At 39.4% G+C, this 14,230-nt stretch overlaps 1 long non-coding RNA gene across 1 annotated transcript in view; it reads left to right on the forward strand.

Annotated features, from left to right (window-relative positions):
* Window positions 1-4,299, forward strand: part of LOC120536629 — a 60,759-nt gene extending 56,460 nt beyond the window's left edge. The window contains exons 5-6 of the long non-coding RNA XR_005635160.1: window positions 1,206-1,291; window positions 3,589-4,299. This is a non-coding gene — a long non-coding RNA (uncharacterized LOC120536629). The remainder of the gene's footprint in view (window positions 1-1,205; window positions 1,292-3,588) is intronic.
* The last annotated feature ends 9,931 nt before the right edge of the window (window positions 4,300-14,230 follow it).

Below are 14,230 nucleotides of genomic sequence, written 5' to 3' on the forward strand. Positions count from 1 at the left end.
CCTCATCAAAGTCCTCCACTCATGTTATCCCTTGTAAACAGTAGAAATGTTTAGGTAGCTGGGAATAAATACAAAATCATCTTAACTGAATGTGAAATGTTTGCCCTTTTCAGCTTCTATATGTAATTCGTAGGCACCTTCATTCCCATCGACAGTCTCACTCCACTGTTTAGTTGATCCAAAGCACAGAAGCAAAGATGTCAGAACAAACACAAGGAAATCCATCACAGCAGCCAAACTGGACCTTACTGCTGATTCCTGCCATTAAGGATGATTGAATTTTTGAAAGCACATTAAATGTTTTGGCATATTTCAATTTAAATTAATTTTGTACCTTACCTCCACTTTTCTGATTTCTTCAGACTTTCAGACAGCTTTCCTTTATTTTGACATCTTTAAGTGTTTCAATGTTTTGCTTAACTAACATACTACAATATCCAAATTCTGTACTCACCATCTTATTTTTCTTATATGTAACAACTGTCCATCTTTCATTTTCTTCAGAGTCAGAACTGTCTAGAAGTCAAGAAAATAAAAACGTGCGAACTTTTAGTTAATTATACTTGTAAACTTCCAGATTCTGAGTGGAACTCCACTCTTTAATTTAACTTTGACTTTTATGCTGTATTTCCACTTTTGGAAAATGTCTCAGAATTGAATAGCAGTATTATTAAATCAACAACGTGAAAATAATATAAAATTAGTAAGAATTTAAAATATTGAAAAAGAACACAAATGCATTTTGAACTAAAACTGAAATGTAATCATTGTGTTTTTATAAAATGCTGTTCAAATGTTATTTAAATTGTTTTAGTCATATTTTATCATTTTTTATATCTTAAAATATTGATGATTTTTCATTAAATACTACTTTCAAAAGCTAGACTGTTACAAGTGCCTTCTACTCCAAGCATGTGAGAATAACTAAAAATCTACAAAAAAGAAAACAATCAGAAGATAGAAATACAATCCCCAGGCCTCAAAGCCCACCCTAAGAGCTATTCCTTCTTTTTCGGGCCCCCTTTCTTTTCATTTTTTCCTGGAGTTTCTAGATAAGCTAGAGTGCTGCTGACAAATTAAGTGAACGTCCTAAGACGACAGTTGCTTTTATATTTTTTATTTTCCCAGGTTTTCTTTATCAGAAGTACAGATGCTGTTTTTTTATTGTTATTCCTCCATTCATTTTCTGATTTCATTTTTTCCAGACAGTCAGTGCAGATCTTCACAGCATGGCAGACAAGCCAGGAGCAGACCTTACACTGAACGACAGCCCCGTCTCCAGAGCTCAATGGTAAGCGGGAGCTTCTTTAATACTTGATTGGGTTGATGTGATAAAATCCCAAAACAAGTAACGGTGTTGGGGGAGCTCAACAAGACATTTGGGGGTTCCTTTGCCCAGCTACATGACCCCCTAGACTTGTGCCTGCTGGATGGCAGATTCTTCTCCGAGCACAACGGGGGTCATTTAGGGATGACGACTAACTTAACTTACTTGTACTCGAGACTCTAAAAGGAAACTTCAACACGTAAAGGAAAATCTACACAAACACAGGGAGAACTTGCTGTCGCCATATTGGCAGAGAGCAGGCCATTAAGTGAGTCCAGTCTGGTGGCTGCCCCTCCACTGACCTTGGAGACCTTTGGAGACACGTTGGCATTGCAGAACCTCTAAACTACCCTGACACGAGCAAATGTTGATATGTGTGTCCTGTGATGAAGTGGCTTCCCTTCCAGGGTTTATTCCTGTTCCTTCATGCCACCTAATTCTTCTGTGTGACTAGGACTGTGCCCAACTAACACAGACATGAATGTGACCCAGATGAGTGAAAGTAACGCAGACCACCACACTGTTTGACCGTTACCTCCTCAATGGTATTTGGAAGTCCCTGTTCTGAATGGTGACACAAGGTCCCCAATAGTGTGGCACTTGGTCTGTTATATTTTTGCTACAGTATTAGAATAGCATGGCATCAGACTCATTTGTGCCACAGACCCCTGAGTTTGAGCCCCGGCCTGGGCACTACATGTCCAGAGTTTGCATGTTCTCTCTGTGTCTGTGTTGGTTTTCCTCCCAAATCACAAGGATTTGCAAATCAAGTGACTTGACATGTCTACATCTTCTCTACATGGCTGAGCGCGCCCTTCCCTAGAATGAGGCCCTGTCCATAATTTTGATGCCCACCAACTGACAGAAAAAGCCCTGCAGGTTTTTGTTCTGTTTTTTAAATTGGACTCCTGGCCTAATTAAGTGAGCTGTAATTTCCCAGGCCCAGTTTCTGTGTTTTGGAGTTCATGTAGAATTTGTAAAACTAAGTTTGGTATTTTTTTTATTTTTTACTAAAACGTTTTAAGCAGTTATATGAGAATAATATCTTTTTTTTTTTCTCTTTTTAACAATGTTTTCATCCTTATTTTCATTCCACCTTTATAGGCGTTCTTGTTATTTAAGTCATTATTGACTAATTTGAGGGTCTGACACTGAAGCCATCACAACCTTTCATCATTCGGTGTTGTTTGCCTGGGTGTCTGCTCTGCTTGTTTTAATTTTTATTATTAAGACACAATGAAGGGAGCAAACTGTACAGAAAAAGGGCAAAAATAATAGGAAAGCAACAAAAGAGTTAAGCATCTAAAGCTACAGCAAAAACAGAAAGAGTTCTAAATGTCTTATAAATATAAAAATCTCACTGCTGTGCTTTCTGAATGCAGAATAAGAGAAAAGAGAAAAAGAGTCGCAAGTGGTCTCCTTGACTTTCTTGTATACTCGGATATGGGGATGGATATCTGAGGTGTAATCCTCAAGACAAGAATTATATTTTTATATTATGTACATTAAAGAACCATCAACAACAAATCAAATTAATAATATATTGAGCAATTATTATAAAAGGAAATGAAAAAAATTGGACTCTGCAACTGCATGAATAAAAAGTAAAGTAGCACTTCCAGTTAGCGGACACAGCCCAACAGTTGATAGAAATCTACAGTTTGTTACAAATACTTGTAATGCAATATTTGGTTGACCGAAATGAAAGCGTACTCAAGTTATTTTGTTTAAACACACAGACACACAGACATAATTCCAAAAAATGATATTTTCTGACTCAGGGAGGCCTAAAATGTCGAGATTTATCAAAATCTCGAAATGGAATTTTTGGACGATTACACTACTTTCCCAATATTTTGTCTACGAGAAAGTGACAAAGACCAGCTAACTTAATGACATCAGTTATTATTAATTATTATCACTGATTGTGAATCTGCTTGGAACAAAAACCTGCAGCCACGGGGGTCCCCAGGACCGAGTTTGGGACCCTCTGTATGAGATTACTTCAAATGAATAGCTGGGTAGAATCATAACATCATAAGCACGACTAAGAGTTTACATTCACAGCATCACAGACGTTCAGAGAAGACCAACTTAAAGACATAGTTTGTTTGCTTTAATGTGCAATGTAAATGTAATGTCTATTATTATTATTATTATTACTGCTATTGTATATTTGGTTGATTCCTGTTCAAAGATCCTAAAAATATCCAGATGTGCTGTAACTGTTTAAAACTTTTGTGTTCCTTTTTTTTCTTCAGTTGGACTATCAGCAGATTGTGCTGAGATTTGAAGAGGCCACCATAAAAACTCCAGTCATGGAGAATAAATCCACTATCTGTACTTTAAAGAGGGAAGGCACCAAAATGAGCTGAGCTCTCTGGGGCTTTGATGATCCTGGCCTCGTGAACCTCAGACATGCAGCCCATAATATGTCACACACTCCTACGTCTGCTCTGTGGCCTCTCCAAGCTCACCTCCTGCCTTACATCTTATGCTGCTGGTATCGGCCTCAGCTCCCAAGACTTATTACAGAGGCTGTGAATGGCTGGTAAGGCACTATATGAGTTACCAGCGCACACACCAAATACCAGCACTTTAAACAGAGACACTGGTCACTTTTGAACACCACATACAAACGACACATTTAGAGCAATCACTCAACCTGACTACGTGTCTTGTTTTATTTTGTTTGCTTCAAAATATTTTTTCAAGATTCATACTGCGCAATGAGAAGGAAGCCTGATGATGGGGGATCCAGCGCTGGAGGAGATGCTGCTAAGATGCTTAGAAATAAAAAATAAAAATTAAATACTCCAATTTAAATTAAAAAAAAAAGCTTACTCAAGTGAAAAATGGGAATAGAAATGTTATTTGAAACAATTACAATGGTGTGCTTTGTGTTCTTTCTGGACATCCCTGCAGTTTTCTCCAATCTCATTAAAGATGTCTGAAATAAAGTTACATAAACAGAGTGTGTGGAGTCTTTTATTTCATTATGTTAAGCCCTTGAAGTAATATTTTTATTTTTCAGAATTTTATACTCAAAGATATAAATATGTTAAAACCCCAAAGTGTTGTTTTTTATGATTCTTTTTCCTCAATAAAAAATGTAAGCTTTGCTAAATTAGCTGAAAAAAGGCAAAGGTACAAAAAAAACTGGGTGTCTAAAAACACTTGAGGATACCACCGGACAAACAGCCTTCAGGACCCCCAGAGGACAAGAAGAGGTGAAGCAGCTCACTGGGACACAGCCGGGAGGTAATGGTCAGGGTCAGAACGGGACTAAAATGCTTAGTGATGTTCATAATATTTGGGAGTAAAGTACTGCAATGAGCTGAAGACGTGCGCTCTGTTTACAGCAGGAAGGTACGTAAACGTATCGAGTGACTGCTCTGAGGTGAGGCCTCCCGGAAACGTGGCTTAGGCCTGCAGGCCTCTGGTGCGGTTTTATGTCTTTAAAGGCAGTTCAGCGCGATTGACGGCAAAAAAAATAAAATAATAACCTTTGGATCGTAGAGAATCTCGACAGTCTTCTGTTAAACCCGCCTAATTCTGGCACAGTTGGCTGTGATGTAAGACCCGTAAAGTATCAAAAGAATTGTTTCAAGAATTAACATACGTGGTTAACGTACATGAAGCAAAGTGAGAGGTCAAAGCCGTAAGTTTAATAAGACGCTAACCACACTAGAAAGATTATTAGGACGTCGCATATCCTCTGAGGAAACGGCCATGTAATTATAGCATCGTAACACCGTAATCTTATCAACACAACAAGTACGGTCAAACAGCATAGCGTAAACACAGAGAAACAAGACAGACGGCAAAATTAAAAAAAAAAGAAAAAAATCAAATCCTTGGGTAAAACAAAACGCAAAATGCAGCAAAACACATGCGTAACAACGTGTTAATGTAACAGCCTCGAGACAATAAGAACTCTGAATATGAAAAAAATAATATAAACGTCCGATCTAAAGGAGCTTCGGGGACAGTACAAACGGCGGATCTATACAAGCACACTCATTCAAAAAGTGAAATCGTAAAATTAATTATTTAATTAATTACTACTAAGTAAGACAAAGAAATGTACCTCTTCCAGTGCCGTTTGTTGCCATCTCAGAACAACGTCTGGTATAAAATGACACCTTCCCAATGCCCATGGCGTGCCACGTGGCAGTCATGCGCATTACTGCCGAATACGGGAATGTGCATGCGCTCAACTTTGATGACGATTACCTAAAGGTCATATCGTAGATAACATCCGGGAGCAAAAAAAAAAAACAAAGGTTAGGAGCCAGGAGGTGGACGTTAAAACTAAATGTAATTAGGTTTGCATAGGCAAATCAAGAATAATGAAAAAGAAGATCCTTCCTTAAGTGAAATGCATTATATAACATTATAATATATATTATATTATTATAATTATAATAATTATATAATAATTTTATTATTATTATTATAATGTATTGTAACCTACTGAAAATCGTGTCGACAGATTGTAATTGTTACAGGGTGGAACTGCCATTTATGGATTGGAGTTACAATTTTAATATTTTGTTTGCACTTGTGGAATGGAGCACTGTTTATATATATATATATATATATATTGCTGTAGTGCTGTAGTTTTTTTTTTTTTTTTTTCTCACACCAATATTCTATACCTGGACACCTACACACGGACTTTTGATTCACAGTTGGACTTGCCAATGAAGGAGGGCTGATGTGGACCTTGGGCTAAGAAATTGACAGGGGGCGGGGCTGGACATTTTTAAGAGGTGCAGCTGTGTCCCTAAACGGTTGGGGAGGGACAGAAGAAAAGGGTGAACAAAGGAAGATACACATGGCATGCAGACGGGCAGTCGGGCGGGACTTTAAGAGCTGACAGAAGCAGGAGGACCGATCGTCTCGGCCGGTGGCTATGCAATCCCCCTTCTTGTTTTTGAGGCGAGCCGCAGAGCGAGAGAGACCTCGTCTGTAGAGATCTCCGCACAGTTGACAGTGGGGTCAGGTTGTGTGCCATTTTTCCTCGCCCAGACACAGTGTGAGTAGCCGTGCTCATTTAGTGGTGGTGTATTGGAACGACGCTTGAATGGGGTCTGCTGTATGCTGAGCTCTGTCCGGTGTGTGTTCTCTTGTGGAAGCGGTTTTAGGGCGGAGAGTGCGTGTGAGGGTAACGGGCTGAAGGCTTGTGGCACTGATCACTCGGGACTTTGCTCTGAGGGTCTCTTCTCTTCATTTTCCCCTGCTCTTCTTGAGATGCCCAGTGGGCAGCAGACTCTGGTCTGGTCATGGGCTGGCCGTTTCATGAGATAAATTTGATGTACTGGTTATTGTTTGACATTAAAATTTGTTTTCTAAACAACTAAGTCTTATCTGTCCGGTACTGCGATTTCTATAGTCCTATATAATATACCGTGTTACGCCATCAATTTGTTTTAGTTGTCAGTACACAATGTTGCAGCGAAAAATTTGGTCGAAACTGCCTTTTGCTGCTTTCTGTTTCGATACCACTACATTTCGGTCAGCATATACATTATCGCAATTTATTTGATCTCATATCTAGTATTTAAATTCTCCAGTACTAATAATTTATTTAGATTATGGATTATCGTTTTGTTCTTCTCTGGTCGTCGGCGTGAGCTTGTGGTTTTCAGCTGCATTTTTTCGTATGATGAAATAAAGTTATAAAGCACAGGGAAGGAATTTTTCATATTAGGACGGAACATTTCTAGTTTATCGTTAAGTTAATGGAACATTTCAATCATGTGAGGTTTTCATTATAACCTCGGTTATCATTTATTCCACTGTAAATGAGCAGTTACTAGCCTACTAGGGTACTGGCACTTGGACGTGACATTGACGTGTGACATGTACTCTAATAACGTGTAAGCCGTGTTACTACATTTTTACTTTTCATTAAATTTTATTTCTAAGCATGCAATTTAAGTTGTGTCTAAACAACAGTACAGTTTAGATGGAGTTCATATCATAGGCTCATAGCGAGCCGCATACTCATCACAAAGTTTAAAAGCATTACAATGAATAACGGGCCAAGGGGGTCGACCTCGTCACCTCAGTCTTTGCAGGATGTCCGGGCCGGTTTTGAGATCCAGTCCGCTCCCGACTCGAGGAATGGACTTCACACGGCACTTAATGACACAGCGTGACCAGGGCCGTCTTAACGGTGTAACGTTATGTTGTCACTTAAGCATTAAATTAGAGAAGTAAATGTTCATTATATTAGAACAGGAATTTGAATAAACCTACATTTAGATTTGCAGTGTTCATTTCCCTGTTAAGTTGTAACGTGTTAGAAAGTAGTGTTTATAAAGTTAAGCATTCAAGATCTGATGGGAGGATATGTGAGAGGAAGTAAGACAGTTATAGTTTTGATTTGGCCTGACCAGCGGCTGCACAGAATACAGATATTTTTATTTTGAAACAGAAATCTGACTCCATCCAGTGTTTTTTGATCCCATAAAGGATTCCATCCAGCTTAGAAGAGAAACCTTGTTACAACAGCATGATAAGCCCCTGGACAAAGTAGAGCACTGGGGCGCCTGTTTTAATAGCTAAACAGAAACACACACAGGCGTCAGAAAAAACGTGGGCTCCAATGCTCTTGTGGACCCCCAGGCAACTGCCCAGCGTGCCCAAATGTTAAGACGGCCCTGAGTGTGACCTTGACATTCGCTTGTTATTGCGAGCCTTGAATGGTTTAGTGTGCGTTTTTAAGAAGGTGTCTTTAGGATTTTTTGTTAACAATTAAAAAATACTTTTTTTGTAATATTGATGTTCTGGAATTATTGCACAACCACAACTCAGTACCTGAACAATTAGTGTCAATTAGGGTGAATTAGTGTTTCCCATACCCTGTATATTTGGGGTGGCGTAGCTGGTTCTCAATATCTAGGAGGAGGCAAAGTGGGAGTGTCTGGGGTTTGTTTATTTTTTCATCGCACCCTTGGTTTGGGTATAGCTAGCCCCCCTAACACAATATCAGACTGGCCACTTTATTAGGTACACCTGTTCAACTGCTTGTTAACACCAACATCTAATCAGCTAATCACATGGCAGCAACTCAATGCATTTCCACATGTCGACATTGACAAGACCACCTGCTGAAGTTCAAATTGAGCATCAGAATGGGGAAGAAAGCTGACTGAAGTGACTCTGAGCGTGGCATGGTGGTTGGTGCCAAATAGGCTGCCCTGAGGATTTTAGACACTGCTGATCTTACTGGGATTTTCATGCACAACCATCTCTGGGGTTTACAGGGAATTGGTCACACCTTGAAGCAGGTGGGCTACAGCAGCACGAGACCACATCAGGTGCCACTGCTGTCAGCTAAGACCAGGCAGCTGAGGCTAAAATTCACATGGGCTCACCAAGATTGGACAATAGAAGCTGGAAAAATGTTGTCTGGACTGGTGAGTCTCGATTTCTGCTGCAACATTCGGATGGTTGGGTCAGAATTTGGAGACGTGAAAGTATCAACCCATCCAGCCTTGTATCAATGGTTCAAGCAGATGGTGGTGGTGTGATGGTGTTGGGGATATTTTCTTGGCACAATTTAGGCCTTTTAATACCAATTGAGTATCATTTAAATGCCACAGCCAACCTGAGTCTTGTTGCTGATCATGTCCATCCCTTTATAACTGTGGTAAGAGTTGAATTTGAACCCTGGTCCAATGTGCACCTCTCATGTGTCTGAGTCTCATATCCTTCTGAGCTTCTGCTGAAAAGCTGATGCTGTTATTTTATTATTCTCTTTGATGAATGCATTTTTGTTATTTTTTTATATAGCACTTTAGTTTCCTGTTGACGTACCCAGCTGGATTATAAATTATTCCATTGTTGGACAAACCATGAGATAGCAGGACGAATGGGCCAAAATCTCCCACTCATTAACACATCTCTTAAAAATAATAATAATAATACATTTAAAACGTCACGTACACCCTAGGCTAACAGGACTTCCTAATCCACGAGGTTCAGTTGTGGTCATTTAAGGTATCGACATTTGTCCTGTCCCGTTAGCAACTGGGTGTAGCCAATCATGTCAAACGTTTTCTGATTATGTAATTAATTTTTTTTGTGATTTACACAATAAAGTGTATAAATAGGCGGCGCTAAGGAGACCTGTGGTTCACTTCCCGGGTCCTCCCTGTGTGGAGTTTGCATGTTCTCCCCGTGTCTGCGTGGGTTTCCTCCCACAGTCCAAAGACATGCAGGTTTGGTGGACTGGAGATCCTAAGTTGTCCCTAATGTGTGCTTGGTGTGTGTGTGTGCGCCCTGCGGTGCCCTGTGCAAAGTAGACATCTTAAACAATATGCCAAATGAACAGTTTGTTTGGATAAAATCTGTGGTGGCATTAGAAAGAGAGTTTTAAAGAATTCGCCACAAGTGGATGGAAACTTTGGACCTCAGCTGTAAACACCAAAACGTCAACATAAATAAATTAGTGAGGATCTGTCGAGTGCCCACTGCTGTACTGCTGCAGATTTAGTACGCGTCCTTCTCATGACGTGTTTTGAGACGGCCACCAACGCACGGCCCGACATCACAATTGGGACAGTAGACGGTGTTTCTTTGAGTGCTTTTCCTTATAATACTTTTTTTCTGTTGCTGCGCCTAATCCACATGATCAATGTACCCCTTGTGCTATTGTAGGTATTACAGCACAAGGCTTAGTGACTTCCACATTTCCTGTGACACGAACAAGGACAGTTGCTGCAATGTGAACAGTGCTTAGAGGGCCAAGGTCTTTGGTGTTGCTATGGTGTGAAATTTTGCATACAAGTTGATAAATATTTTGTATATCTTTATTTGTAATTTAATGTTACATTAGTGAGAAGCATTCATGTTTAAAACCCCCCCCCCCAATATGATTGAGTCTCTTTGAATTTTACGACAGGGTTGTGGGATATGTCGCAAACAAATTTGATTCTCTGCAGCCGGCAAGTTTCAGTCCAACAAATGGTCATGGGGGGCAGGTGTGAAGGTGGTCTGTGCCCCATTGGTCTGAAGTATGGCCATTTGGAATTTGCTCATATCAAAAGCCTTTAAGTACCATGATGTCCTATTGGCTGTAGGGGTTGGACAGAAAACCTATAAATTTGCTTGCTTTACCTCACCCACTTTCTCTCTCTTACCAGACTGATGAAGGACCATCACACACCATGAACTGAAAAGGACAACACAATGAAGAGCACAGCTCGGCAGCAATAATGAGACGGGCATGCGGCCTGCTCTGAAGAAAGCTGCGCACAAATGAACTCGAGACATTTTTAAGTAACTAACACGTCTGTGTGCCGCCTAAAACTACACATCAGCATTTATCAGGTTGTATTTTTGCCAATTTCAAATGTACTTTGCATATTGTTATTATTTGTGAATATTATCAATAATACATTATTTAAAGTGTAACTTAACTGCTGCTTGTCTTTTACTACACCTAATTGCCTTTGGTTATAAATGTAAAAGGGAAGGTGGGGAGAAGTTATAAAGTACAACACCTTAGAAACAGCGGTACGTCTGTGAGATCTGAGGTATTCTGACAAAGGCTACATAATAAAGAATACAAAAGGGGGAAAGTCGAGTCATATATCACTCTACCAAGACAAAACTCTTGTTCTTCCATTTGAATGCAATCATTCTGCACTTTTGCCACACAGCTACCGTCGTACCACAGAAAAGCTTCATGCGACTGAGGTCACCAGGTATATCTTTCAGTCATACAGAGCCATATGCATCAGTTTCAGTGTCCATGCCAACATCTGATGATCCGTTCACATTGTCGTAATTATCACTCGGTTCAGACAATGGCTCAGTTTCAGTTTGTTCTAAAACAGGCTTTTTGGCCTTTCGTTTGCCATTGTGTTTTTGTCTGAAGGCTCCACACCACTCATAAATATTAATGAGCTAATAAATAAAGTGGCAGAACGCATAGAAATATTCATGATTTTTTGCAGCATGATGCTGTTTCATCCAGTAGATGGCAGCAGTACTGTCCCAAGAGTTACTCGCCCTTAACACTGTAAAGCAGATCATTACATGACACCCTGAGTCTGACTCGGGCTTAACCACAATAACATAGAATTCCAGGGCCAAGTCACACTCAGGGTTAATGCCAAGGTGGTTAAGTTGCCTTTTAAAAGAATTAATTGAATCAGCTGATCTCATTAATTTAGGTAACTTCTTCCAAAGTATAGCACAGGTTACTTTGAGGCAAAGAGAGATTGTCTGCACTCCATTTAAATCAGAAGTCGGAGCTGCGAATGACGTCACATCTGAGTTGACCGCATGATGCAGACTGATAACTTCAGGGCGCAGCAAAAACCTCTTAATTAAATAATGATTTGGCAGCATTATTATTAATATCACAATAATATCATAATATTCTATTGTCCACAATGGAGAGGATCCTGGATATCTCTGGCACTGCCCTCTAGTGGTTTATATCCTATCTAACTGACAGGCATGAATTTAGCAACTGCAGGCCCAGTTTAGCGCTGGTCACACAAGGAGTCCTTCACTCCTCGCCCCGGCCCTGCGCTCTTCTGTATCTGCAGGCCACTCCATGTTGTTCAAAGCGCTGAACTGGGCTGTCATTTTTATGTGGATGATACTCCATTAAAACCTTCAGAAAACCAATAGAGGAACTTATTTCATTTGCTTTTCTCAATGCATAGAACAATAATGATAGTGAGTTTATGCCAGTATTGTTCTTTTTGTATTTATAGTTATGTTTGTATTGGTAATTTCATTTTATTATTGATACAGAATTCAGAATGAGTTGCCATTTAAAGAGTAACTGACTGGTGTGGGATTGTAGCTAAGGTGGAGAAAATGGGATGGGATTCACCATACTAAATATCTGTTGAGTGTTTATTGGGATTTTTATGTTTTTGGGACACCATTTCATATTTAATTTAATTAAAAAAATCTCACATAAAAATAATTATCTATAGTTTCTCTGCCAGTACAATTTTTTATTGAAAGCTCCACACGTGCTCTTGAACAACTTTACTTTGAGACATCAACACAGATTTTAACTGTCTGTTGGGCAGTTTCAAAAATGTTATGCTTAAGACATTCAAAAATATTAATCCGTGTTATTTTGACATCACTAGAATTGGACTGTGATGTCTGTGAAAGCTTTTGAGCCGCCACAGGTCTATTAAGGCTACATTTTTTACTACATGAGATTATAAAGTACTGTAAAAAGTGCATATTTAAAGCAGTCTACTAACACAAATACATTCTCTTATTGCTGTGATTTTTTAATATGACTTATTGTTGCCAAAATATTTAACAAATTAGCTGTGCTAACTCAGGTTGAATTCTTAATAACATAGATTTTAGTGTTAATGTTTGCAGTGCACCATGTAATGTGTAAGTGTCTGTTACATGCCATTTGGTATGAGATTCATAAAAGCAGTGGTAATATTTGGGAATGTGCCATCTGCTGGAATGACAAATGCAATACATTTTATTAGTACACATGTTTGTGATGGGCCATCTGTTAGAATGATAAGTGCAATGCATATGTCTCTGTTACATGCCATTTGGTATGGGATTTGTAAAAGCAGTGGTAGTGTTTGTGATGCGCCATCTGTTGGAATGACAGAGGCACAGCAACCACACAGACGCAGGCACTTATCCTTCTATTAAGGTGGACAAGCTCTGCTACCGGTTTAAGAAGGGTTCTAAATAATCAACTTCGATTTCAGTGCTAACATTTGCAACGCACCATGCAATGCATACGGCTCTGTTATACGCCATTTGACATGGGATTCGTAAAAGCAGTCTTAAACCCTTGTTGCCTGAATTTATTTACAATTATATAAAAAAATAAATGATTTGTGTTGTTGCTTTCAAGCAGATGCTAAATTAAGTGGAGATTGTTAATTTGAATATAGCACATAAAATAGATATAAATTTAGCTATGATGCAAATTAGCAACATTAGGCATAATTGGGTATAATAGTAATTAAACAAATTTCCCACTCTCAGGTATGTAGATTATTTTATTGATGCTGCTATTGATCAGTTCCTCCAGTCAACAATCCAAATTACAAAAAATTTCCAAAAATCAGTAGAATGTCCTGAAATTAGCAAAAAGTCGCATGAGGAGAAATACGTCAAATGAATGCACCAGGCCTTGTGTGTCACAAAGCACAAAGATTTTGTATCCCCATTTGTATGGCGTCTTGGGGACATATTGCTTTAGACTAGATCTACCTTTGAATGGCCCCATTTGCTCATCAATAGACGACATTTGATCTCGTGGGAGACCCTGAAATTTTGGGAGAAGTGAATCAATAATTGGCCTGATTTTGAAAAGCTCATCATAATTTCCATCATTGTTGGCTGACATGTTGCTGTTGTCATTGAAATTAATGATTTTTTTAATTTGTTCCTATCTGTCTCGGGATATCACATCAGCCACCTGCGCTACTGGACATTGACTGGACTAGTACATTCTTCCATCCATCCATCCATTTTCCAACCTATTGAATCCGAACACAGGGTCACGGGGGTCTGCTGGAGCCAATCCCAGCCAACACAGGGCACAAGGCAGGATTGACATTGGTAAATGTACAACACCCATGTACACTACAGTGCCAATAAACTGCTCCAATTCATTTTGTTCCAGTTTGAGGGCACTATTTGGATTTTTTTTGTGTGCAATACAGATTACTTTGTTCTGCAATAGTATCCAAAAGATCAGCATCAAAAAGGTCTCGTAAGTACTGAATGGGCAGTCTGATTTCATCAGCATCAGGAAGAGCGGCTCGCCAAATTGGAATGTCTGTTACAGAGTTCTGTTGTTCCACATTACCTTTTGCTGTGTTCTCCTTGCAGTAGCAGCTGGTCGCCTTCTTGCACCAGTAGCAC

The sequence above is a fragment of the Polypterus senegalus genome, chromosome 10 (genome assembly GCF_016835505.1).
Source record: "Polypterus senegalus isolate Bchr_013 chromosome 10, ASM1683550v1, whole genome shotgun sequence".
In the NCBI taxonomy this organism is placed as follows: Eukaryota; Metazoa; Chordata; class Cladistia; order Polypteriformes; family Polypteridae; genus Polypterus; species Polypterus senegalus.